We start from the raw sequence: 27,862 nt of genomic DNA on the forward strand, positions 1-27,862 counted from the left end.
GTAGGGGCATAGGGGATGGTGAGGCCTGGGAACTCAGTTTCAGGTAGGATGGTCAGCAAAGTACTCTCTGGGAGAGATATTAAGCAGAGATTGAAAGAGGGACGGAATGCCCTCAGGAAGAGTTGGGGAAAGACAAGTCCATATAGAAATGCCCAGTGGGTCGACTTGGCTTTCCTGAGGTACCATTAGAAAGTTGAAGCTGCTAGAGAATAGAGAACAAGAGGAAGAGCTGTGGGAGCTGGGATCAGAGAGGTGATTAGTATCTGTAATTACTTAGGGGGGTTCACCTAAATTTTATACATTCTCACAGTAATCTATATGAATAAGTGAAATCGCTGAACAATTGCATATTTTTGTTTGAGATTAGAGACTCATTTTGAAATCAGCATATCCTTTCTGTTCTTCGTAAACCTGTGTGCCAGTCTCAACTTACTCTTTGCCTTGCATACCTCACTTATTCTCCTGGAGTCTCAGAGACAATTTTCTTTACATTTATGCAGAACTTGATACTATTTGCTCTAAGTTCAAAATTCATTGTAACCCACACATGAAAAAAAGTCTATTTCTAATCCCATAGTTGCTTACACAAAACTGACTGATAGAACTGGAAAGGTCCTCTATGTAGATTGATACAAGTTGTGACTTTCTTACACGATCATCTGCTGTTAAAATTAGTCTCATTATTTTAAATTTATACATAATAAAAGTGACACACTTTGCTCTCCCCAAAATAGCACCACATTGGGAATTGGAAGATAGGAGTTCCAGTTTACCCACCACCACAGACTAACTCTGTGGTCTTGAGTAGCTCTTAATCTTCTTAGGACCAATTTCTAGTAATCGATTAAAAGAAAATGTCAGGAATGTTTTTAGAAGGATTAAATTATCATTATCATCCCCAGCACCAGTTATAATATTTGGCACATGGTAGATAATCAATATTTTAATGAAAGAATGTATTCAATAATATTGCTTCTCAAGGGTGCAGTTAAATGCCTCATTAGACAACGTACTGAGTGATCATGACATTTTCTTCCCTAGGGTGTTTGAAGGAGGAAGGAAGGACCAGAATGGTGTGGTTGACTCAACAAACATTAATTAAGCCTTCATATGTGCCAAGCTCTATACTAGGTACTGGAATTCCAGGAAGAAGTAAGAAGAATCTTTGCTCACAGGTATTTGTGTTTGGACCCATATATGGAAACCAACTACCTATTTATTGATAAGTTTTCTGTTCTTCATATATTCTGTAAAATGTTAGGACTATTCAGAATCATCTGTATCACTGGCCTTTGAATTCAGATAAACCTAATAACTCTATGATCAGTTGGGTTTTAGTTTAAAGTATTTCTCTTCTGTTTTTTTTTTTTTTTTTTTTTAGTATTTCTCTTCTTAATTCAATAAAGCCAGATTTGCAATGCATGAAGATCAGGATCTTCATTGGAATTATCTGAGAGTTTTTTAAAAAAATAAATTTATTTATTGGCTGCATTGGGTCTTTGTTGCTGTGCGTGGGCTTTCTCTAGTTGCGGCGAGTGGGGGCTACTCTACGTTGTGGCATGCGGTTGCGGTGACTTCTCTTATTGCAGAGCACAGGCTCTAGGTGCGTCAGTTTCAGTAGTTCTGCCACGTGGGCTCAGTAGTTGTTGCTCGCAGGCTGTGGAGCACAGGCTCAGTAGTTGTGGTGCATGGGCTTAGTTGCTCTGCGGCATGTGGGATCTTCCCGGACCAAGGCTTTTAAACATCACCAATTCCTGAACCTCATCCTGAGAGATTCTGATTTAATTGATCTGATATGGGCCTGAGTCTCCAGTAGGATGATCATTGATGATCCTCAACAAGCCCCCGATGTTAAATGCAGCATATTCTACGTAGGTACTTGTGGGTTTTTTGGGGAGGGAAGGTCTCTATTTTAAATCAGATATTCAAAGGGGGCCGTGAAATCCTCTAGGAACGTTACAAGAACCACTGCCCAATAGTGTAAAAACACATGGAACACTGTGTTTGGATAAGAAAGTGCCGGGTGCTTGGGAAGAAAGTGCTTGATGTCTCTCTAAAAACCAGTCTGATCAGAGTTTGGAAGGTGGTTCTTGACACTCCAGAAGAAATTTGAGAGTGCCTCCTACTTCTTCCCACTATGTTTCTAAGAATGACTCCACCGCAGAGGAAGGTGAATATGAAAGGCTGCAATATATCCAAGCGTCTTTCTTTTCTGGAAGTGAGTCATTACAGTTTCTTCTTACTGCACTTTCTGTTCCTTCAGAATTTAAAACTTTTTTTCACTTCCTGTGTTTTGAACGTTTGCCATACACTTATTGTTGTTTGACATTATAGTTACGTGTATTTGTTTCTTTGCTTATTGTCTGTTTTCCTCAGTAGACAAGCACCATGTAGCCTAGGATGGTATCTTATTACACTTACTTTAGTTTTCACTGGTGCTGCTTAGGACAGTGCCTGACATGTATTAGATGCTCATGAAATGTTTGCCAGATGAACTGTGAATCCTTGTTCAGTGTCATTTGCTGCTCTCCACTTCCTCACTTGGCTCTGGGGAAATTCTTGCAATGTCCTGTCACTGTTCCCACTCATGGATATTTCTGGCTGAGAATTCCAACAGAAGGGATATTTCAGAATATGGAATAAGCAGATAAATATATATAGCAGCACAACTGGCACATGGTCATGGTTGATTCCAAGGCATATATAGTTAGGTCTGGCATGCTTCCTAAATGATTGATTGCTTGGTTAACTGAATGACAGAGAATGCTTGACTTTTTTCCCGGGAATTTATGTATAATGGCTGGTGGGAAGCACAGGGAAGTTCAGTAGGAAAACCCAAAAATCATTCACATGGGAGTCCACATACTTGAGATCTAGATTTTGCTCTGTTGCTGTGAAACCTGGGAGCAATCAGTCTATCTCTGAGTGAGTGAGTTGAACCAGCTGATTTATAAGATCCTTTCCATATTTAATTTTTTTGTGATTCCAGCCATGTTTGCTTCCCAAAGCAAGGAAAGATATAATAAATACTGGGGATTGACATAGAGTTCACATCTTTTGGAAACCTTTATAATAGTAACAGAGAGCAAAGGAATTTAGCTTACTGTGATTGGGCTCATTTATAAGCGATGTATGAGAGTCTTTTATGATTTAGTCTTTAAACTACACAGCCCTTTTGATAGACTGAGTTTCTATTTTCTTATAATTCCTAAACTATGTCCAGCCCTCTCTGGGATGTTGTGCAAATTAACTCTTTTGTCTTGATACAGTTTGATTCATCCTCCTTGAAAGAGTGGAGCTAGGTGTTCTTTTGCCCTTTCATAGGTTGTCATGCTGCTCTGAGCTTACCCGTATTCTAACACGACCCACAGCACTTTCCACAATGTACTATTTCCCACTGGAGAGACTAGGAGTGCCTAGGGGAATGCATAGTAAGTACTCAGCCCACAGTAGCTGTTCCTTCAATTTTGGTTACATGAATGAATAACTGAATGGAGCATTTTTCTATGGTTACAGTTAAATAAATTAATAAATCAAAATTTCCCCTAATTTATTGATATTGGAATAAAGGTTGATTTTGTAATAACACTATTAACAGTGGGATTTTTATTTTTGAAACCCCACTCCCCATGATCATCAAAACTTGACACTGGGGCCTCCCTGGTGGCGCAGTGGTTGAGAGTCCGCCTGCTGATGCAGGGGACACGGGTTCGTGCCCCGGTCCGGGAAGATCCCACATGTCACGGAGCGGCTGGACCCGTGAGCCATGGCCGCTGAGCCTGTGCGTCCGGAGCCTGTGCTCCACAACGGGAGAGGCCACAGCAGTGAGAGGCCCGCGTACCACAAAAAAAAATAAAAAGAAAAAAACAAACAAAAAAACTTGACACTGAGGTTCAAATGGCAGCTGAACCATATGGTATGATTTTATACTTCCACGTAAAAGCACATTACAGTGTCAGGTAAACATCTCACCAAATGTTAAATAGAAGAAGCCTTGAATATAACTTGGTCATTTCGGTGGTAAGGAAACATAAGCCCAGTAATTAAGGTAATTTGCCCAAAGTTCCTGATAGGGAATCCACAAATCTGAGACCATAACCCAAGCTTTCTCATTTCCGTCTTGTCCTTTAACCCTACTGCACGCACAGTATCTACTGCCTGTGCTTGGATTCCAAACGAAATAGGAAATTCCTGTTGCTTTTCCTCGTTCTCTACAGACTGGCCACATGTGGGGAATTTAACACGTTCAAGAGTGTCCTCTCCTTTATGTGCCTCACAGTATTTCCGTGCAGTTCCCTTGCTGCCCTAGGCTTCCTCCCTCACCTCTTGCCCTCTTTGTACAGTCTCTGAATGGACCTGCAATTCAGGAGCTGACAGGGAGTGTGAAAGGAGTGGAAAGGCAGCTGATGGAGTGGAGGACGGAGGGGATCAGGGAGTCTGGAAACCAGCTGGAGGCAGCCACAACCTGGTGGCCTAAGCCTGCAGATGTACATCCTCACGCATATGCTCATATGGCAATAGCATAGCACAGTTGCAGAGCCCTTTGCAGTCATCTCACGAGAGATGTACTATAGGGTGCGAGGTAGCCTGGGTTTAAGTGTTGGAATTACTAGTGTAATGATTTATTGTAAGTAATCTACTGTGAAACAATTGTGACTTTTTGACAGGCTATTTAACCTCTCTAAAGTTCAGTTTCTTGATGTATAGAATGAAGTGGATGGGTTTCCTAGAGCTGCTGTAAAAAAAGTACCAGAGACTGGGTGGGTTAAACAACAGACATTTATTTTCTCGCAGTTCTGGGAGCTGGAAGTCCAAGATCAATGTGTTGGCAGGGTTGGTTTCTTCTTATGAGACCTCTCTCTTTAGCTTGCAGATGGCCGTCTTTTCCCTCTGTCCAGAGATAATTTTTCTGCTGTGTGTGCATGTCTGTGTCCAAATTTCTTCTTCCTACACGGACATCAGCCATATTAGATTATGAACCACTCTAAAGACCTCATTTTAACTTAATTACCACTTTAAAGACCTTATAACTAAATATTACCTTGTGAGGACTTCAACATATAAAATTTGGAGGGACACAGTTCAGCCTATAACAGAGAGTATATCTTATAACCTTCTTAAGGTTGAAGATCCAATGAGTTTCTATATACAGAGTGCTTTTCAAAATATAATTTTCTATATAAATGAAGAGCCTGGCATTTGGCAATAGGAATGTTTAAATCCTTATTTTTAGAACTCACAAGCTGGATGGTTCTAGTGGCCATGTAAATGTTCACTTTCATGGATTTGTTACAGGGTGGTGATGTTTAAACATCTATATTAACACACTTCTATATATTATGACATTTATTTTTTCTTTCTCAGTATTTTATACACCTCCTTTTTTTCTCCATCTTTCACCACTCCAACCTGTCCCCTGATGTGGGTTGCATAAGGTTGACAGAGTAGGAGTGGGAAGTGTGTAGACACAGATGGGATCTCCCTGCATTTTGCCACCCTAGTTGCAGAGAGCAAGTGAGTACACACAAGGTCTAGGCAGAAAGCACCTTGACAACCCCACAGACATCTCTGTCCCCAGTGCAGCATGGAAACAGCAGCAGAGAGAGTTACAAGACCTTCAGGGTGAAGTGGACAAACATGAGGGATGTCGCTGCGGAAACCTTGTGGTCTGAATACCAGGAACCAGACAGAATGAAAGGTGTCTCAGAATTGCTATGTGGACAGTGGACATCTAGGACTGTATCACAGCAGGAAACAGCTGGCACTATCACAACAGGATAATTTGAGGAGGGATTGTTTACAAGAGGAGTGATTACAAAGGTGTGGGCACAGGGTAGAGTGCAGGAACCCGGGGCTCACAGCTGCGGAGCTGTTATCACTGCTGGGCCCGATGGGATGAAGAGAGGGCAAGATTCTAGAAACTAGAAGAAAACAGAGCACAGAAAGAAGGCTGATTCCATCTGGAAGCCAGAGGGAAGAGAACCTTGTTCATGTGCTCCATTCAGTTTAGGCTGAGGAGACTGGAGATGGGTGGAGAATGAATCTGGAGGGGGCAAATGGAAGATTTTGGGGGGTGCAACTCCAGTTTCTTGGCACTACATGTGGCTCTAGAACTTTGCCATAATCCTGGGGAAAGGGAGGAGTGTGGACACACACTGGTTAATGTTGAATTTCCACCGTTATGGCAGGATGCAAACTTGAAAGAGAAAGTCAGCTGAATTACAGAAAAAGACATATGTTACACTTCTTGTAAAACATAAGTTTTGGACCGAGAATTGTATTCACCACATAAAATCCGTAAGTCCAGTGTTATATATACCATATATATGTGTACACACACACACACACAGAGAGAGAGAGAGAATACATGGGTTTTATCTCCACCAAATGACAATGGAAATAACATTTACACTGGGGTATAAAATAGACGAAAAAGTCTGGCAAAGAAAAAGGAAGACTGAAATGAGTAAGAAATCAGTAGGAGTGCATTAAGTCAGAAATGTCAAGCAAGGAACGAGGAAATGGAATTTGACATGGCAGGAGCCACTGGTATTAGGAGCAGGAGACTTCCTGATTGACAGCAGGCCTTTCCAGGCAGCAGCAGAGCAACTCCTCGCCCTCGTCCAGGATGAGGCCAGGAGAGGGTGCAGCACTCAGCCACCCAAGGAGAAGATGAGAAGCGGGGTCTGCGTCTCTCTGAGACAGAGAGAAGCCTCATTTTCCAATTTCTCGTTCTCCCTTCCAGTGACTTTGCAGGCTGGCTGTGCCTTTATTCCTCACAGTAGTCTCCTATTTTAACCTAATTTGAGTGGGGCTCAGTTCCACGAGTGTCTATCATAAATTTTACGATTTTTTTTTTGTAGCTTATTTAAGTTTTTGGAACTTAACCCCCATTCTTCATCATACAGAAAGTGAAATCTAAAAATTGAGACAAATTTATCTGACTGATCATTCAGTCACTTCATGTTGGAAACTGTCATAATCAGGATTCTTTTACCTTCTTCTTTCACCTGGGTTGAGGCTCTCAGGGCCGTAAGCTTTGATCACTGGTGGCATTAGTAAAGAGGGAATGTCCATTGTCAGTATTCTGTTTCACATTGAACTTGCATCCTTTAAGTTATATCTAGTATTACCTGGTCCTAATGTTGTCCTCATTAACCCTGGTGATCTGTTGAGATGTCGCATCCTCATCTAACCTGTTGTGGGACAGTCACACCCTTTGTTTCAGGGTTCCCTCATCTCAGCCATGAGAGTGTTTCCTTCTCATCACTTCAACTTCACATGCACTTTTATTCTTGAAAAGTATAAAAGCTCCAAATTATAGTCTATGCTCTAGTCTGCAATTATGAAAATAATATTATTCCAGGAAAGGAATGATCAAGAGAGAGAGGGAGAGAGAGAAAGAGAGAGAGATTGATTCTTTCCAACTAAGGGTATTTTTCAACAAACATGATTTTTGATTCAGAGTGACCTAGATTCAAACTCTATCTGTTTTGGCTACTTATCGATTATACAGTGGTGGGCAGTTTAGTTAACATTGCCCAATGTGTTTCCATAACTGCAAAGTTAGGAGAGAATGTCTATCTCATGGGGTTTTGAGAGGACAAAAGGACCTGGAACCCTGTAAGCCCTTGGTAAATGTTACCTCTCTTCTACCTCATTCCATTAGTGATGTAGGTTTATTGTGGGCAAAGTGAGAGGAAGGGACTGATGGTGAATTAAAATGTGGAAAATTTGTTTTCTGTTACTCTCTATCCTCCTTTGTGCATCCTTCTTTCTTGTCTTGGAAATCTCCACAGCCCAGTAGGTAAGGGAGACAATCTGGGGAGGGTTGCAGAGGGATCTTTAATTGTGACTCTTCTTCCAAAAGCAGACCAGGTACAATGGATAATATCTTTGATACATTTTAGTGCTTTGTAAAATTAAACTTTATTATGTATGAAAGTTTTATACATCATAAAGGAGACACTGTGAGTCGATGAGAAAGAGAACAATCATTTTATAAATCTTATTTGGGCAATTGTTTAGCTACTTGGAGAAAAACTCAACTTGGATTCTCATTGAACAGCATAAACCAAAATATCAGGATTAAAAAGGTAACTGAACAATGTCAAACTTAATAGACTTAAAAGAAATAAAAGGTAATTATTTTCCAATTTCTAGATAAGGGAGGAATAATTCATAAAGAAAAAGAATAATAGTTTTGACTATAGAAAAATATAAAATTTCTCAAAATCAGGAGTATTATGAACAAGTTTAAAACTAGAGAAACTAAGTTATTTAACTACGTATATGACAAATTATTAATAACTTTAATATTTAAAGCAGTTATATAAGTTGATAGGACTCCAACATGTACAAAAGACATGGACAGATAACTTATTTAAAAGGTACAAATGATTAATATATGCTTAAAAATGTATAATGTTACTAAATGCTCAAAAATTAAAGGTAAAATGAGGTAACATTTTCATCTATTGAGTTATACAATATGAGAACACCCAGTGTTGCTGAGGATCACTTCTCGTATAACACTGGTGAAAGCTTCCATTGGTGTGCCACTTTGGAGAGTAATCTGACAATATTATGAAAAACCTTATAAATGCTTAGATTGTTTAACCAAGAAACCCAATCCCAGGGCATATATGATAATACAATGTTTTGAAATTTAAAAAAACTTTATTATAATAATAGCTTTAATTCATTAATAGCTTACCATGTGACAGGCTTTACTTACGTCGTATAATTCACTTTTCAGCAAAGCTCCTAAGTAGCTGAGCCAGGATTTGAACTTACATCTGCATGCTTCAAATTCTGATTGGACTCTTCATTACAATTTTATTCTACTCATAGATATCTTTCATGATATAATTGGAAATACTTTAAATCTATTAATAATGTAATATTGTTAATTTTCTTATTAATTAATTTTCATAGTAAAATAAACTATGGTGGACCCACTCTATATATTGCCATGCAGCTAGAGATGGCATGGAAACTGCATTTTCTTTTTTCTAAAATTTTTTTATTGAAGTATAGTTCATGTACAATATCGTGTAAGTTTCGGGTGTACAGCACAGCAATTCAGCTATACATATATACTATATATATATATATAACATATGTGTGTGTGTATATATATATATATATATATATATATTCTTTTTCAGATTCTTTTCCCTTATAGGTGGAAAGTGCTTATTCTTAATAATTTCAAGTGAAAATAGTGTAAAACAAATTTGTGTATTTCTAAGATTGTAACTATTTAAAGAAGATAGATACAAGGAAGGAATACAAGTTAATAGTAGTTGCTTTGATTTGTGAGACTGTACTGGTCCATTTTGTCTCTGAACTTTTTCGGGCTTTTCAAATTTTTGCAATCAGAATCAATTATCTTATGCTCAGGAAAAAGTAAATTTGAGTTAAAACGTTTGTGGAAGCTTTTATGCTCTCAGGACATAATTGGGAATGTATTGTCTTCATTAGGTTAAATGCTTAGCTGGTCGCCAAAAGAAAAATGCTATAAAGATCGACAAATTCAATGAGAAGAGGCAATGGTTCTGAGGTTAGGTTATTATTAAAATGTGTAATTAGACAAAATTTGTTAGTGTCATGTAAATAAACAAGAATATCTGTATCAGTATTACAGAATGAAAACATATGACTTACCTCTTGAAAATACAGGTAAGGGATTGAGAAACAAGTTATAAATCTAACAGTTAAGTCTCCAACATAATCAGAAAACAGTTTGTCTTAGTAATGACTTGCCCTGTGAGTATATATGACGTCTAGGAAATTAAATATCTCAACAAATTGATTGAGAGTTTCCTTTGTAGACTTACATGGCAACACAAGGATAAATATTTTTTAGGTGCTATCATTAAAATCTGCTTAACCTGATTTTTTTCGGAAAAAAAATAGAATAAAGTTCTATCTTTTTTGAGCTCCATGTATTAGCTTTAGAAAATAGCTTTACCATAACACATGTAGAACAAAAACAGTGATTTTATAATTATTTTTAACCCGTATCCCCTGCACTGGCAGGCTTATTCTTAATCACTGTGCCACCAGGGAAGTCCCAACAATATATATTATATACCAAAGACTCAGAAATATTTGTTCACTAAAGTAATCTATTAACTTAATCATTTAAAGCATATTATAAAGCATATTTTGTTTTATTCTTACATCTTTCTTTCCTTTTGTTTATTTCAGGGTTTTTTGTTTTTTTCTTTTTGCTTCTTGAGTTAAGCACTTGATTCATATATTTTATTTTATTTTATTTTTTAATATTTATTTACCTTTTGACTGCGTCAGGTCTTAGTTGCAGCACGTGGGATCTTTCATTGCTGCACCCCGGCTCTTCTTTGCGGTGCATGGGCTTCTCTCTAGTTGTGGTGTGAGGGCTCCAGAGTAGGTGGCCTCAGTAGTTGCAGCACGTGGGCTTAGTTGCCCTGTGGCATGGGGGAATCTTAGTTCCCTGGCCAGGGGTTGAACCAGTATCCCCTGCATTGCAAGACCAATTCTTAACTGCTGGACCACCAGGGAAGTCCTGATGCATATATTTTAAATCTTTATTGTTTTTCAATCAATGCCTTAAGGTTATAAATTTCCTTCTAAAAAACTTTTGAGTTGTATCCCACAAGCTCTAAAATGATGTGATTCATTACCACATAGTTCTAAATATTTTGACTTTTGCATTGGGATTTCATGCTTAATCCAGAAATTACTGAAGATATTTTAAGAAGTATTGTATGACACTGTGTGTTCCCAAAGGACCATAGCTAATTCATCTCTTAGATATAACATGTCATGGCATACAATGGTTATTCCATAAAAGCTGGTTTATTCAGTGAATTGAATTTTTTTTCAAAATCACTCAGACTATGGCAGAAATGAAGCTAAAATATGTATCTCTTAACTTTCTTAGTCGGGTTTATTGAGGTATGATTTATATACAGTAAAATTCACCCTGTTTATGAACTTGATGAGTGTATACAGACGTGTAACCACTGCTACAATTAAGATTTAGAAGAGTTACATCCCCCCCAAATTCCTTTGCGCCTTCTTCTCCCTCAAGGCAACCAGTGAGCTCTCTTTTTGTCACTATAATTTTGCCCTTCTAGAATATCATATGAATAGAAGCATATAGTATATAGCCTTTTGTGTCTGCCTTCTTTCACTTACTGCATTTGTGATCCCTTCATGTTGTTGTGCTTAATAGTAGGTTATTCCTTTTTATTGGTGAGTAGTATTCCACTGAATGCCTATCATATAGTTTGTCATCCATTCACCAGCTGATGGACGTTTAGGTTATTTCCCTTTAAGTTGTTAGCAATTTTATGAATTGCTAGGTTGTTTTAGCAAATTTATGAACAAGACTGCTATAAACGTTTATGTATAGGTTTTGTGAGGACGTAAGCTTTCATTTCTTTTAGACACATACCTAGGAGTGATATTGCTGGCTGTTCTGATTGTTGTATGTTGTTGGTGGCAGTTAGGGGAGGTAGAGGAGGACAATGTAGTTTCTCTGCTGTCCTGGTGCGAAAGAGAGTTTCCTGGCCCTTGCCAACAGAGACAGCACACCTCTAATGGCATTAATATAGGATTCTGGGGCTGGCTGTCCTCCAGGGGTAGAGGATTTTTTCTTCTACATTCTTCTGTCAGCAATGGGTCTTCACCTCTGCTCTTCTCACAGCAGCTTCAGGCTTTTGCTATTTGTGAGAGGATGGTCTGGGCCAGGTGCCTGGAGTTCATGCTTTCCCCATAGCAGCAGCTGTTTCTCTCCTGCTGGCCCGCACCCCCCCAGGGGGACTCTCTCAGGGTGTCCACTGTGCCCTCATATTTGTCCTGAGCACCTGCTGGAATTTATGGGAAAGAACCTGGAGTAAGTATTAACACCTCTTGTGTCTGGGGCTGCCAGGGTGCTTCTATCCTGTCATACTACCCACACTTAGCCCTTTACTGGCTCTTTAAAGGGTCAGTTGATTTTTTTCTTACTCAGTTGCATGGCGGCCAGTGCCTTTTCTCCCACGTTCTGTTACCTGTGAGCTAGTCCACTGGTGCTTGATTTAATTCAATTTCTTTCAAATATAAAATTCAGTTAAAAGCAATTCCACACAGTTTAATTTCCTGTACGATAATTACTGTGGATTTCCTATTGGGGCATCCATGGAAGAGAAGTTAGATGATAGAGGAGGAGCAAAGTCTGAATCCAAAGAAATGTGCTTCTCAAACTAGTCTCCCACACGCCCATAAAACAATGGGGTTTTGCTACAAAATTTCACTAGGTTGGTATGTTCCCAAATACTCAGAAAATAGTTACGTTTGTGAGTAGAATTTTCTGAATTCTAAGTTTTTACCTCATAATTTGTTATTATGGTAAAACCTTGGCAACTGCTGCGGATTGTTTGCTCAGTGGCTCATGCAGCTGGGTAAACAATGAGCATGAAAATGGCAAATTGGACAGCCAATCAAGCTCTTTCATCACATCATAAAGTAATTGGGTTCATCTTATATGGTTTCAACTTAACAAAATGTTTTCCTGAAAACTTTTGTGTGTTTTGGGAATGCGGAGACCTATATCATTTTAGAGATTAAAAGAATTTGCATTGCCTACAGGAACTCAGAGTAGTCTTGTGGAGAAATACTGCAAAGCAAAGGAGAGGATGTAGCCAAAAATTAGGGTCAGCAAAAGATCTTTGATTCCAATTGCATGTTATTTCTGTTACTGTGTAAATTTTTACTGCGTGTTATTTCAAGTCATTTGAAAAGCCAAGATTTCAACCAAATCTATTTGAAGACCTACAGGGAAGACATGTCGATCCTAAATTACAAACCTTGTACCTAATTTTGAGGGGGTGGGGTGTCACATTTTAATTCATGCTAACTTTTATCTTGGAGAGGGTGTGGGAAGGCTTCCACACTGATTTGAAAACAGCTGAAACATATCCAGAAGAATTTTCAACTTTTGTAAAATTCAGTGAGTGAAATACATAATTCTGCAAGACATCGGGTCTGTACGTATTAGAGTTGAAGGCATTCTGGGACATAAGATCCCTCTCCAAAGCTGGAGTTGATTTATATATTACTTTTATGTTTAAACATATACAATATAAATATAAATTGGTTGGTACCCATATTATTTTATAGTAATATTTTCTGCTAGAAAATGTGTTTCTAGTTTATAAAATGGAGCTAAATATATCAATTTTGTGGCGTTCAATGAAGAGTGCTATGATTTCCAAGCAATTGCTCACCTGTCTAATGACCTCTAATGACCTCACCTGTTTGAGTTGGCTTTAGGGAGTTTTCACATGACTTACTTTGGATGTTGGGGCATAGTCTTGAATTTGGCCCTGAGAAGTGATCCTGCTTAATTTCTTCGTCTGTGCAATGGGAGTGATAATAGTGCCTCGTTCGTAGGATTATTATGAGGATTCAACTTAACTTGTAAACTGCTTGTTTCAATGCCTTCATTTAGAGTTTAGCTGTTATTAATATTTGAAGCATAGAAGTGGTCGTGGGCTTGTTTCGCAGGCCCTGTAAAAAAAGCTATGCATCATTGTAGAGATACCTCCATTTAAAATGGAGGAAACAAGAGTTATAATATTCCATGGCTTATTAACTTACAGCATCTATCGTGAGGATCAACTGAGATAATGCTCATTTTTCTATATTGCAACTTTAAAATACTTTACACACATATTGTTTTGGGGCTGCAAAATTAACATCCATTCACACCAAGAAAGAAACTGTTATTTTATACACTCATTACTGTAAGAGAAACTGTCAAGTTTTATTTTATTATATATTTTTTACTGTTTTATTCTCCTAGGTTTCATTTTTTTTTAAAATAATAGCTTTTCTAACCTTGAATAAGGTTGGTAAGAGATCTCTTTTCATAATGTCTTTCACATCTGACAAGCATGTGTATTAATGTGGGGTTTTAGGTCAGTTAAGATTGTATAGCAAACTCGGTCATTATGTAGCATCCCACACCCCAGAATTCCAAAATGGTCCTTCAGGTAGGCAAGCCTCCCTGCCCAGGGTGTGAGCCTGACTCTGCCAAGGGTTTTCTGTTATCATCTTTCTCTGTAGAACCAGAAGAGGGAGCACTGGTCTCTCTCTATCTAAACAATCATAGTAGCTTTTTAACATATGGTGGGCCTTTCATGATTAAATTTTTTTTTTAAAAAGATAGAGTTTGAATAAAGATGTAAAATTCAAAATATGAATGTCCATTAATTATCTTAATAATTCTGGCAAGTTTAACCGGATTCAAAGTGGAAATGTTCTTTTAAAGACTACACGTTTTCATGGAGTGAATCTGGGTGCTACTGAATAACTTTACCACAACATAATTTAGAATATATTAGTTGTTGGAAGTAGAGGGGAGGAGGAAGCTGACAATGAATGAAATCATTTAATAAATATTTATTGAGTACTTGCTATGTTTTGGATCATGAGCTAAATTATGGCGCTACTTAGATGAATCAGACTCAGTCTGAAGAGGCAGGCAGGGAGGAGAAGTTTGGGAAAAGTCACTTGAAGAAAATATTGTCTAATTTCTAAGTAAGAGGCTTAAAATAGAATGTTTGTTGAATGAATAAAAGAGGGACAATAGTAAGTATATTAATAATACAAAATTTAACATTTTAACATGGCACTCTAGAGTTATGGTGCTTCCACATGCATTACTGATGTAATTAGACTTAGTAGAGGTTTAAAGTTTCGCAAAGAGTAAGTTGCAAGCTAGGTCTCTGATTGCAAACTGTAGACCTTTTCACCATTGCTTTATTCTTACTATATAAGGTTTTTACAATTTGTCTTTTAAAAGTAAAAAATAGGGACTTCCCTGGTGGCACAGTGGTTAAAAATCCACCTGTCAATGCAGGGGACACAGGTTCGAGCCCTGGTCCAGGAAGATCCCACAGGCCACAGAGCAACTAAGCCCACGAGCCACAACTACTGAGCCCATGCGCCGCAACTACTGAAGCCCACACGCCAAGAGCCCGTGCTCCACAACAAGAGAAGCCACCACAATGAGAAGCTCGCACACCGCAAAGAAGAATAGCCCGCGCTCGCCGCAACTAGAGAAAGCCCACATACAGCAACGAAGACCCAATGCAGCCAAAAATAAATAAATTTATAATAAATAAATAAAAGTAAGGAATATCTGCTTGCAAATTAATTCTTATAAAATGAACATATTGCTTTAGTATTGGACAATAATCTCTTTCAGAAGTTATTTTCCCAATTAGTGGAAACTATTAAGTACTTATGCTTAGAAGATCGAGAAGGTTGACCAGGGGAAATATATCTATTTCCTGTAATAAAAAAGCCTACCAAGAGTTTCCTTATGGTCATTAGACAAATCTTAGTTGAAGGGAGCACAGGGTCATAACATTCAGAAAATTTCATATACTGAGAAGAAATGGTCCAAGAAATTTTAGTAGTAAGACTGATAGTTCAAATGGGATAATATACCATGTATATCTGTGTTCAAAAATTTTTTTAAAATTGGTTAGATTAGACAGTTTACCCAATATGCAGATCTAAGTTCTGGACCAGAAGAAAGTTACCTAAATAGTTAACTTTGAATTCATTAAACTTTGTGAATAAAGCAAGCTTTGGGATATTAAAGAAGTGAAGTAAATTGATATTATGATACATTTTGGAGGCAATAAATAGGCACCTGGATCTTTCAGACTTACTCTTACCAAGGATGGATAAGAACTCAAGATGGATCAAATGCAACTAAAGCATGTGAGGTTATGAGAATTTGATGTGGGAATAGAAAAACTACAGCTGACCCAGCTTTATGTTATTTTTTTTTAATGCTTTAGTGAATAATCTTTTATTTATTTATTTATTTATGGCTGCGTTGGGTCTTCATTGCTGCGCATGGGCTTTCTCTAGTTGCAGCAAGCGGGGGCTACCCTTTATTGTGGTGCACGGGCTTCTCACTGCGGTGGGTTCTCTTGTTGTGGAGCACAGACTCTAGGTGCGCGGGCTTCAGTAGTTGTGGCACATGAGCTCAGTAGTTGTGGCTCGTGGGCTCTAGACCACAGGCTCAGTAGTTGTGGCGCAATGGGCTTAGTTGCTCCGCGGCATGACCCAGCTTTATGTTAGATACAGGTTATTTCAATTTTACTTGAGACAGGACATGGACTTTCTTTTTCTTTTTTTTTTTTTGGCATAAAGCAATCATTTTATTATCTCTCTCAGTTCTGCTGGCTGCCTGGGCTCAGTTGGGAGGTTCTTGCTCAGGGTTTCCTTTTATTTTCTTAACATCTTCACCCATTTGTCCCACTCCCGCCCCACCTCCGGCCACCTCTGGCAACCACCAATCTGTTCTGTGTCTGTGAATTTGGTCTTTTTAGATCCTGCATAATAAGATCATACAGTATTTGTCTTTTACTGTTTGACTTATTTCACCTAGTATAATGCCCTCAAGGGCCATCTGTCTTGTCATAAATAGCAGGAGTTCCTTCCTTTTTATGGCTAAATTTTATATCTCTGTGTGTATATCTATATATGTATCTATCTAGTTATCTATCTATCTATCTCACATCTTCTTTATCTATTCAACTATCGACAGACACTTATATTGTTTCCATGTCTCAGTTATTGTAAATAATGCTGCAGTGAACACGGGTACACAGATATCTCTTTGAGACAGTGATTTTCATTTCCCTCCAGTATATGCCCAGAAGTGGGATTGCTGGATCATATGGTAATTCTGTTTTTAGTTTTTGAGGAATATCCATACTGTTTTCCATAGGGGTTGTACTCATTTACGTTTCCAGACCCTACCAATTTTTAACATACTTCAAACAATTAAATATTTTCTAAATGGGTATGGGTTATAACATACATGTGTATAATCACATAAGCTAATGTTCAGTAATCCCTGGGTTTCTGGATTATGGCCTTCTCATATGCTTCTGCCCCTCTCTGAGGGGTAGTATAATTCTTGCTTTATTTTTCTGTCCTGTCCCCCAGCTGCAGTGGGTTTTCACCAGGGCCCTAACATTATGGTTTTCATGCTCTTCGTCCTGCAGATTAGGCTTTCGTTTTGTAGGGAGACGGAGGTGATGGGTAGAGCCAGGATTCTGGCAGCAGCTACTGTTTCCTCGCATACCCAGCCTCCTAAGGAAAATTTTCTCAGGATTCTCCCTGATCTTCCCTGTGAGTGCCTGGTGGGGTTCATGGAGTCAAATCCTGCAAGAGGGTATGAAGGCCCCTTGTAGCTGAGATCCTTAGGGACTTGGCATTCTCATGCTAGCTCACCCTTATCCTCTAGCAATTTGTTAAAAAATTAGCTCCCTCTTCTTTCTGGCTAAGACGGTATCTAGTGTTGTCTGCCCCAGGTAAGCAAATACTTGGTCTTATTTCTCCCCAAAAGCACCCGTGTCTCCCCAGACTTAAGGTTATTTGGCGGCCCTGCAACCTCAGTTCTTTAATGGGTTCAAGAAAAGTCATCAATTGGCGGTTTGTACAGCGTTGTCCTTGCTACAAAGTTGAAGCAACACACTTCCGCTCTCTTTACGTCTCTGAGCTGAAAATCCTTATCTTGTTAATCATCATTTGTGCTCTTTTCTTGTCTTTATTCCCCACTACCATGTTTCTCAGAATTTACTGTGCATAAAGATCAGCTGAGAAGCACATTAATAATACATATTTCTGTGTCCCATCTCTAGAAATTGTGATTCAGTAGTCTGAGGTAGACCAAAGGAAGTTGAATGTTGAAAATGCTCCTCAGGGGGTCCCCGTGCTAATAAAGACTTTGAAAGGCAGTATCCTCTCAAAGGTAAACTTTCTCTGATTGTGTCCAGGTTGATGCCTTATATATGTTAGCCTCTCAATAAATATGTAAAACATGCATTGAATGTAAACTAGTTAGATAGGAGCAGAGGTGGGAAGAAACTTCTCTTGAATATCCTATCTTTTTCACATGTTTATGAAACCTAGCCATAATTCAAGGTTCAGTTGAAGTTCCAAATCTTCCCACCATCTTCTTGGAGTATATATAACATTGGAGGAGTTTGAGGGCAGTGAATCAATAAAACTGCTCTTAGCTCCTAGTTCTGTCAGTAACTAGTTGTGTGATTTGGCTAAGGCACTTAAGCTTTTCTGCAATTCATTTTTGTTTTTTTTTTTTGAATTTGATTAACAAGATATAAGAATGAAGTCGACTTGGATCATAAACATGAGCAATATAAAAATCCCTTGGAGAGGTGTTTATTTTTACCCATAATGTATGAATACTTGTATATACACACATACACACATTATACATATATACCTACCTGTATATATATACATATAAACCTGTATATATACACATACCTGCGTATATGTATGCACATACAGCACCTATGTGTATATATATAAATTGCAGATCTCAGTCCCTACAGCCTTGGAGATGTTGAATCAGTAATCTGAGGTATTTTTTTGTAACCTTCCCTAGATGATTCTAATGATCAGTCATGACTGGAAACCACTGGACTAGATGCTTTCTAAATTCTCAAGTCCAAACAGCTGTCTCCCTCAATGGAACTCCCTCTGATGGTCATATACCACCAGAGAGTTGTGACTAAAAATATAATACATTACATTTCAGTTTTTATTTGTATTATCAAATTAAAAATTCCTAGTACATTAGAGTATACTTGATGATAGATACTATGTGTTATCCTTTTCTCTTGAATAGACTTTCTAGTACAGTTTATAGAATACTGCAAGCAAATTAGTAAATTTTTGTTGATTGATTGATTGATTGAAAGTAGCCAGAAATCTGAAGTCAGAGAGGGAAGGGTGGGAGACATAGAGAGATTGGTAGGAAGACACAGCTGTCTTGGGCTTAGCTGTGTGAATAGCATATCTCGGCAGAAGGGTTTTAAATAGATTGGATAGGTGACAAAGGAGAACTGGGAGAGAAGAAGATGGCAGTAGTCAGGGTAACTAAGCAGTTGATGACACCTTAGTTGGGAGTTTCCAAAATGCGGAGGAGGAAATGACACGTGAGCATGTGAGGGAAGAGCATACAAGAGGAAGGGAGAACTAATGAGGGGAGGCAGCTGCATGTCTAAGGGCTAAGGATAGTTTTCAGACAGATAGAAAGTCTAAAGTTCAGGAAGGGACAAATATGTGTAGCACAATGGCTTCAGAAAGCTTTAATTCTTGGAGATAAAAAGTCGAGTTTTACATGGAGGGCAGCTGCCCTGGAGATCAGCAGCCATCTTTGTGAAAGTGAGAGATGAACTTCTGTGATTTGGGAATCAATGGCATAGCCCAATCTTATCCTATTCTCACTGATAAAAAACCTTAATAGAGTTTATATGGGATGTTATTTGATTAATCCTGATGCATGTCAGTTTGAGTTAATAGTAAAATATAACCCCAGATGTCTAAATGGATTTACCTGTTGAGTGAATTTGTGTAATTCTTTGATTGTTTGAAGAACACTTGCTCAGAATGAAAAGGTGAAGTTTTAAATTTTGACTTAGTTATGAGAAGTAAATTCTGTTCTCATCAGGATAGTAAATGTTTACTATCAAGGAAGAAGGTGGGATTTTGATTTACTTCATTGATTCTGTTAGTGGAATAACTTCCAGGAAAGAAGTGTATCCCATTTGATATTTTAAAATATTTGTGACCTAATCCTGAGGTCTCACTGCAAGGACGGGAGTGAACAAAGATCAACGATTTTGAATGTTCTTGTCCAGAAACTATCATTGTGTCCATGTTTCCTTGCAAAGGAGAATCAGTGTTCAGTTGTTATGCCAAAGAAGAGCTGATCCCCCTTTTAAAAGGTATATTGTGTCATGTACTTGCAGCCCAAAGATGACTGATCCTCTGAAGAGAAGGTAGCCATCAAAGAAAACACAGCCACAGACTTAGAGAGTGCCTGTCTGAGAGGCAGAGGGCTGCAGTATTATAAAGCTGAGTGCAACAGAATACTCAAGGGAAGGCAAACCTTAACAACTATCCACTGATAAAGGTGGTGACTTTATTTTTTAAAATTTTTTCTTTTTAAAAATTAATTAATTAATATTATTATTATTTGTCTGTGTTGAGTCTTCAGTGCTGTGCACCAGCTTTTCTCTAGTTGCATCAAGCGGGGGCTACTCTTCGTTGCAGAGCGCAGGCTTCTCATTGCAGTGGCTTCTCTTATTGCAGAGCACGGGCTCTAGGTGTGCAGGCTTCAGTAGTTGTGGCACGCAGGTTCAGTAGTTGTGGCTTGCGGGCTCAGTAGTTGTGGCTCGTGGGCCCAGTAGTTGTGGCTCGTGGGCTCTAGAGCGCAGGCTCAGTAGTTGTGGCTCACGGGCTTAGTTGCTCCGCAGCATGTGAGATCTTCCCGGACCAGGGGATTAAACCTGTGTCCCCTTGCATTGGCAGGCGGATTCTTAACCACTGTGCCACCAGGGAAGCCCCGAAGGTGGTGACTTTAAATAGGTGCAGGAGCAGAGTTGTGGGACCCTTAAGGCAGAAGTACATGTCCCAGCATAGAAAATATGGAGCCTGGAGAGAGATGCTGTTCGGGCCATACCACTCCCTTAGCCTCCCGGTTCCAGGTTTATCACAAGTTCTATGTGAGATAAATAGGTTGTCAGAACCTCCTACGTATCCTTTCTAGTTCGTTGTATTTTAACATATATCTGGGTAGCATTACCAAGTATGGAATTCTTTGATCTCAGTAAATCCTTTTGTCATCTTCGTGAAGTTCTGAATAAAAGCACCTCTCCAGGTGCCATTAAATGTAGATACTGAAACAGAATAACATACTGAATACTCATGATCAAGAATGTAGTACTGAAGTCAGTACTGTAGAATAGACCTTGCTGTGTTGTTTGGCTGCCTAACAACCATCAACCATTCTTAATTTTCCCGTGACTTTTGGGGGAATTTCTTCTTTATATTTGTGGGCAATTTAAGTATGTCAGTCATGTGTCCTGCCCTGTCCTAACTGAAAGCCAGACTAGCTGATTGCTCTTACCTAGAACTTTTGGCTGACTGAGTCAAGAAAAAGGTTATTTGAAACTCATTCATTCCAGCATTCGGGCCCAGGAGTTGGTTGACTCACTGAGCTGTCTTGGTTTGTGATTCTGCCTGTTCTGTCTTGGAGGCTAGTTTCCTTTCCTTCCTCCCTCCATCCCTACTCCCTCCATCCCTATTCCTTCCTTCTTCCCTCCCTCCCTCCCTCCCTCCCTCCCTCCCTTCCTTCCTTCCTTTTCAAATAAAACTGTAATATTTTTAAGTGTACAGTGTGATTTGATATACGTGTGCATTGTGAAATGATTCCCACAATTGAGTTAATTAGCACATCCATCACCTCACACAGTGACTTTTTTTTTTTTTTTTGGTGAGAATGCATAAGATCTATTCTCTTGGAAAATTTCAAGTATACTGTACAGTATTACTAACTATAGCCACCTATAGTCACCATGCTATATAATAGATCCTCAGAACTTATTCATCTTATAACTTAAAGTTTGTATCCTTTTATCAACCTCAAGGCCTTTTCCAGTTTCCAGTTTCAACACCTGGTATCCCTTCAATAAATTATATTTTTATCAAAATTTATCTTTGATGTTTGAACTCTCTGCAAATATAGTGCAAATTCTTTTAGTAAACACAGTGAGAAAAACCAGATAACTAGCCCCAGAATTCTCAAGAGGAGAATAATTTATCTTAGGCAGTACTTCATATCATAAAAGGTCAACAGGTAAAAAAAAAAAGGAGGTAAATATTAGAGACAGTTTTGTTACTTGTGGGTCCTCTGGGTACCTGGTAATGTTAGTTCATTCAGGGTCAGCTCGTGTTTGGCCCATCCTTCTGTTGTCAGCTTGTGGGATCAAGTGCTGCAAATATTATCTGGGCAGATTCAATGAGCATTAGTTTACCTTTAGTCACACAGGTCATATAGACAAAGATGGAGCCAAGGTAGGTAAAACAAGGAGGAGCAGTCAGGCCCCATAGGCACACAGGCTGCAGAGCTCAGGCAGCAGGAAATACAGACTCAAGATATGAGAGTGGGTATTAAAAAGGGCAGGCACCCAGGTGCACAGGTGATATAGAATGTACTCAAGAGTCTAAGGCAGAGCATCCGAGCACCATGTGTTACACGTCTAGGGAAAGGTACAGAGGCTGGAGTGTCATTTCCTCCATCTGAATCCACATTCCTCTACTTATTAGTTCTGTGACCCAGGCAGGTTATATCAATGTAACCTCTCATCCCTCTGTGCCTCTGTTTCTTCATGCATAAAATAGGGACAATTGTAATACCTACCTTACAAGTGTTTACTGAGGATTAAATGAGTTAATACAGGTACAGTGCTTAGAATAGAGCTTGGTGCATAGTAAGTGTTTAATGCGTATCAGCTATTAAAAGGCATTGGTAAATATGATTGGGGTGCAACTGTGAGCTTCTCTTCAGGCGCTTGACCCCGAGTGCAGGTAGAAGGAACAAAGAGCACATAGGTGAAATCAGCAGGGAGTGGGTGAGGATCCAGGAATGCTCGCCTCCCAAATTCAAGACTGAATTTGGAGACAAATAAATGTGCCATAGTATACCCAGAAGGAAAACTTGCTAATAAGCCCACTTCAAAAAGACCTAGATATAATTCTCATTCTTTCCCTCCCCTTTTTCTATTAAAAAAATTCTGCTCCACTATAGAGGCAGGCAAATCTTTAACCTTTGTCCCCTCATCCATAAAATAGGCACTTTCTCTGTGCAAAATGAAATTATCTGTATGACAGCATTCTGCACAGTTATAGAAAGTTTGTATTATTCAGGATCCTTTCAGTTGCAAGTGATGGAAACTCAACTCAAACTAGCTAAGAAGTTAAGTGGAGTTAATTAGCTGATGAAACTGGACAGGATACTGGGTATTTCATGGACTGAAGGACAAGCTGTAGGAACCTGGTCCTTAGAGACTGGAACTAGGTACTCAAAGTGACCGGGATTTTTTTTTTTTTTTTTTTCTCTTAGACTACTTTGTGGCACAACTCTAGAAAGCACTGTTCACATGGTATTGCAGGGGAGTGGCCCTCCATCAGGAAGAAGGGCAAGTGAGGGGTGAATGGTTCCCTTTGGAGATGTGACAAGCTCTCTTCTCCCCTTGATTTTGCTTCTCTTTGCACCTTATTCTCTTCTGCACCAGGTAGGTTTCCTGCCCAAGTCTGGGAAATATGGCCACATGCAACTGTAGCTTGTATCCTTCCAACACTGTAACAGAAAGAAAACAAAACCTTCCTTTCAGTTTCAGTAGAAGGTTGCCAAGGAGGACTCTGATTGGCCCGGACTGGGTCACGTGCCTATTCTTGATCCACTGTGGCCTCGAGGATGGAGTCTTCCGATCGTAGGAGCACAGGTCAGGTGCTCACACTTACGAGTATGCACAGAGGGAGATGGGTGTGTGGAGGGAAGGTTTGTGATTGAAAGCCCAAAGAAGGGAAATATGAAAGGCAAGCTAGAGTTACCACAGTCCACCATAAACAAAAGCTTTATTATTTTATGATGTTTGAGATTATTCCCCACCCTTCCACCCTGCATTAATGTGAAGAGTGTGTTGAGCAGTAGTAGTAGTTATGTGCCTATGTGATACATATTAAGCCTAGATTTTCCTATTGGGAAAACAGACTTCTTGCTGAATTAAGATATTTCACTACAGCTGTACTATATTTCTTCACCATTACCCTTTTGGAGCACTCTGACACTGACATGAATGAGAAATTATTTTCCATATACTATCATCGTTTTTAACAGTTCTGAAAAGAGCTGGTAACTACTTCTGTTACTATAAGGGCAGTAGGTGAAAGCAGGAATTCAACGGGTTCATTCACATAGTAAGTCTCCTGAGTGTGCTCACAAATACCAAGAAGTCAGCGTGACTTCGGGAAGACAGCGTGTGTTTATCAGATATTCTTGCCCAGGCACATAAACAAATAGAACTGGGACTATGGAAATGATATGTAGATATGTTTCTGGAAATTTAAACAGAAGTAGTATTCAGTAAGCAAAAGACTTGCGTTGGGAATTGGTAACCCTTTGAGGGTCACTACAAAGATGAATAATAATGTATATAAAAACCAAAGGTGAACTTTGGTAGTCAATTCAAGTTTAATATAACAATAGAGAGTGCCTCCTCTTTCCCCCCAAATTTCTTTACTCATTCTTTCTAAATTTCTGTCTATTTTAAAGACCATTCTTTCTAGTCTATATATAACCTTATTTATTGATAGAGTTTTAGTCTTCATTTTCTTCACATCCAGAATTTTTGTTGCTAATATGATCCCCGCCTTATACAGAATAAGGAAGCTGATGCACAGAGAGGTTAAGTAACTTGACCAAGCTTGCAAAGCTCCTTAGTGGTAGAGCCAGAATATGGACCAAGGCAGGCTGGCTCTAGAGCACATGCTGTTTATTATTCCACTTCGGTGCATTTTCACTAAATTCAAGGTAAATGTTTGAAATCTGGTGTATTGTCAAATTCTCTTGCAGGAGAGCTTTTGTGTCATCAGGATCATTGTATTCAGCCACTTGTTAAACATTAGCAACGAGATTATAATTCTTTTGAACATAGATGTGCTCTGAATACAGGGATAATCTGAGTGCTAGAACCGTCTCATCTTCTTACTAGCTGTGTGAATACAGTACACTCAGATTCTTCACTTTCAATAAAGGGAACATACTAGCTGCTTGACACTCTTTGAAAATTATTGGGAGAAAATGAGACAGGAAGTGTGTTGTGAATCCAGGAAGCATGAAGAAAATTGCCGGCATGAAAATGAAGCAAACTGAAACCAACACCAGCTTCTCACGATCTTCTGTCATCTCATTTTCCCAGTTTTGTCCTAATTTAGATCATAAACTCTCCAGATCATAAAATTTTTTATTTTAATAAAAATACAAGAAGCAGCAGCAAAAGTTTGAAATTAAATCCACAGACCTAAGGTGAAAATTATATTGAGTTCCAACTTTAGTTCGTTATGGCAAAGTTAAGGGCATGGATTTATTTCCTTAATTTTCCTATAACTAGTGTAATGTGGCAATTAAGAGAATGTGGTCCAGAGTCATATTTCCTGGGTAACAATTCTGGCTTGGCCTCTTAACAATTATATACTGTTTTGAACACACTATATTTTATAGATTCCAAGAAACACAATACTGTACATTTTCACATCTCAGAAATTGAGATGACTCATACAAAGAACAGTATTTTATGGTCACCATTGGCCTCATGGCAGCTGAGACACAGCTGGCATTGCCTGAGCACAGACACGTACTTGGTCATTGCTGTTCACGTTGTCATCTCTTTACCGTAGTTATGGGCACTGGTGTTATTGCACATGCTGAGTTAATGTGCCTTTTAAGTTGTTTTCAGAAAGATTACACAATGCACTTGGCTTTAAGACAAAAAGTTACTGTATACACGAAAACAGAGCAGGGGGCTTAAATTTGATATTTGTGAAGCAAATATTCATCATGAAAGGAATGACCATCTTGCCAGGTTTTCTTCCAAAGAAAACAATCAAGTGCTTTATGATATCCAAAAGAGGAAGGTACCCACATGTAGCTGAAACTGTGTTTATTTGTTGCTGAGGTGCAGCAAAAGGATTACTTATCACACACCAAGTCATGCAGCTGAACTGCACACAGGAGAAATTCCAAATCCCTTGGAATACTGGGAAAAAATTGCAAAGCAGTTTTTGGTGGTATGATACAAGAGTGCTTTCAACAAGTATAAAAGACAAATTCCAAGTGACAAGAAAACATTACATCATACTTTATTTGGCAGCATTTTCCCTATTTTTTATTGGTATATTTTAAAAAATCGTAATGTGCTGATGGCCTCCTTGAGATGATGAAATATAGAATCTATCTCATAGGCTGTGTGAGGATTCAGTGAAATAACATAGGTAAAGGGTTATTGCTGTGTTTGACACACGATGTGTGTAATACACAGTTGCCATTTTATTAGCATCATCAAATGACAAAGGTCTTCCATCTTCGTATCTGCTCTCTAATAGATTAATGGGGATTGGAAACAATTCAAGAGGGATACATTCCATTCGAAAACATGGTTTTGTGATCTTGGGGAGACTGGGGAAAATTTAAAAGGTGATGCTGGGGGAGCTTCCCCGGTGGCGCAGTGGTTGAGAGTCCGCCTGCCGATGCAGGGGACGCGGGTTCGTGCCCCAGTCCGGGAAGATCCCACATACTGCGGAGCAGCTGGGCCCGTGAGCCATGGCCGCTGAGCCTGCGCATCCAGAGCCTGTGCTCCGCAACGGGGAGAGGCCACAGCAGTGAGAGGCCCGCGTACCGCAAAAAAAAAAAAAAAAAAAAAAAAAAAAAAAAGGTGATGTTGGGAATCCTGTCAGGTGCTTCGCAAGTCAAAATGATGAGTGAAGCAGAAGACTTTACAGCATGCCTGACACCGGGTTGCTTTTCTTGTCTTTGGAGGTTACTCCAGTGCTACCTTAAGAAATTGCTACCCAGAATCCTGATAGACACAGCTTCAGCTGTGTTTTCTGAGCCAAGAAGATTGGAGACATTTCTATGTACCACCTTGGTGTTTTTATTCAAAAAGTGTAGTGTAAATTTCAGTGTACCATTTCACACAAAAGATATTCATAGCTTTAGAATTTGTGATTTTAGCAGCTCTTTGGAACTGCAAGCACATTATAAGACTTTATTGAAAAGTCCTCAAGTAAACAAATGTGGGCCTCAGCTCAGTGAATTTACACAATGTTCAAGTACACAGCTGAATTCAACCTCTGAATTATAATTTTCATCTCACTGAAGCTCTTGCATTCCTCAAAACATAAAAGGAAGACTTTATAAAGTCATGAGTGACACTAATTGGGCTGTGAGTTTTTTTCAGGATCCATTTCCTGGTTAGAAAAATCAACATTTTGAGAGACTTTTTCCCAAAGTGTCTCTTAGATTGTGTTCAGACATCTTTATTAAAAGTTAATGCTTTTTTTTTTAACAGATTAACTTCTGAAGTTGGAAATATTTATTTGACTATATTTGACTTTTATTCATCAAGATAACTAAATATAGAAAAATGGAGTAAGTACAAACACACCAAGTTTCTCTCACACACATGTTTAAGTTACTTTTTGTGAAAGACAAGCAAAGATGATGTGTACCTGATCTTTACAACTTTTATTATTTTGAGAGGGCAAGATGATAACATATGATATTTGAGGTCTTAGGAGTGAAAATCTCTCTTATGGCCAGGGAATTATTGACAATTCAGTTCAAAAATAATTCTGGGCTTATTCATTTGGCCAAATTATTTTGTCTTGTTTTTGCATTATAATTGTGATTGCTGCACTCCAGTTTTTTTTTGGCCCTGAAAACTATCTAGAAATGCTTTGGCTAATGAGTACCGTAATAACAGTGTCATGAGATAATTGCTCGAGTAGTCAAGTTACCAGTCATGATACAGTGCCTCTGGACAAGTGGACTTTTGTGCATGTGATTGAAAGTTAATTTGGTGTGTTCATTTATTGATATTTTTAACAAAGTTATCCTTTAAAGTGGGAGGGGAGAAAAATGCTGCTCTGAGACGTCTTTGCTGGCTTAAATTTGTTTCTCCATGTCCAAGTAAGAACAGCCTTTTTTAGTAACGTATGTACTCAAGAAGAATCTTCCACTTTTCACATTCAGCTTGTTTTCCCCAAAGGGTCAGATAGATGAAAGAGGAATGGACATGATCGGTGAATATGGTTTAGATCTTCGAATTTATAGGGTCGACCAAGATGGAAGAACTTTCTTTTTTTTTTCATTTTTTACTTTTTCTGTATTTCGTTTAAGCAAAAAAAGTGGTACAAAACTCTATTC

General features: G+C 38.7%; 1 long non-coding RNA gene across 1 annotated transcript in view; it reads left to right on the forward strand.

The window, feature by feature from the left end:
• The first annotated feature begins 874 nt into the window (after nucleotides 1–874).
• The window catches only part of LOC114896633, a 71,484-nt gene continuing 44,496 nt past the window's right edge, over nucleotides 875–27,862 (forward strand). Inside the window, exon 1 of the long non-coding RNA XR_003793854.1 lies at nucleotides 875–1,175. This is a non-coding gene — a long non-coding RNA (uncharacterized LOC114896633). The remainder of the gene's footprint in view (nucleotides 1,176–27,862) is intronic.

The sequence above is a fragment of the Monodon monoceros genome, unplaced genomic scaffold (assembly GCF_005190385.1).
Source record: "Monodon monoceros isolate NGI ecotype Baffin Bay Population unplaced genomic scaffold, NGI_Narwhal_1 Super_Scaffold_16, whole genome shotgun sequence".
NCBI classification, from domain to species: Eukaryota; Metazoa; Chordata; class Mammalia; order Artiodactyla; family Monodontidae; genus Monodon; species Monodon monoceros.